Source organism: Oenanthe melanoleuca, chromosome 2, assembly GCF_029582105.1.
Source record: "Oenanthe melanoleuca isolate GR-GAL-2019-014 chromosome 2, OMel1.0, whole genome shotgun sequence".
Taxonomy (NCBI): domain Eukaryota; kingdom Metazoa; phylum Chordata; class Aves; order Passeriformes; family Muscicapidae; genus Oenanthe; species Oenanthe melanoleuca.
In genome coordinates this window covers 46,176,103-46,176,541 of record NC_079335.1, presented here as the reverse complement: position 1 = coordinate 46,176,541, position 439 = coordinate 46,176,103, and positions in this window count along the sequence as shown.

Genomic DNA, 439 nt, shown 5'->3' with positions numbered 1-439 from the left:
GCTTTAAAACCTTTTGATTTGGCTTAATTTAGCTTCAAAGTCTCTGATGCGTGGTTTCTGAGGAGTGGTCTCGCAGCCAAGTGCCCGGCCAAGGGCGCTGTCCCGGGGCTGTGCCCGCCGTCCCGGGGCTGTGCCCGCCGTCCCGGGGCTGTGCCCTCCGTCCCGGGGCTATGCCCGCCGTCCCGGGGCTGTGCCCGCCGTCCCGGGGCTGTGCCCTCCGTCCCGGGGCTGTGCCCGCTCCCGGCGCGCTGACAGACAGCGGGTGGCCTGACCGCTGTCGCAATCAGCAGTTCTGGGAGTGCTGGCCGCGCTCTGCCAAAGCTATCTGCGTGTTTAGGCTCTGTCACCTTGGGCTCTGCTTGTTTGGAATGTTTGGGATCAGTTCGGGATCTGGCTGGGAGGAGGCACAGTAAAAGCAGGGCGAGGCATTCCCGTGCAT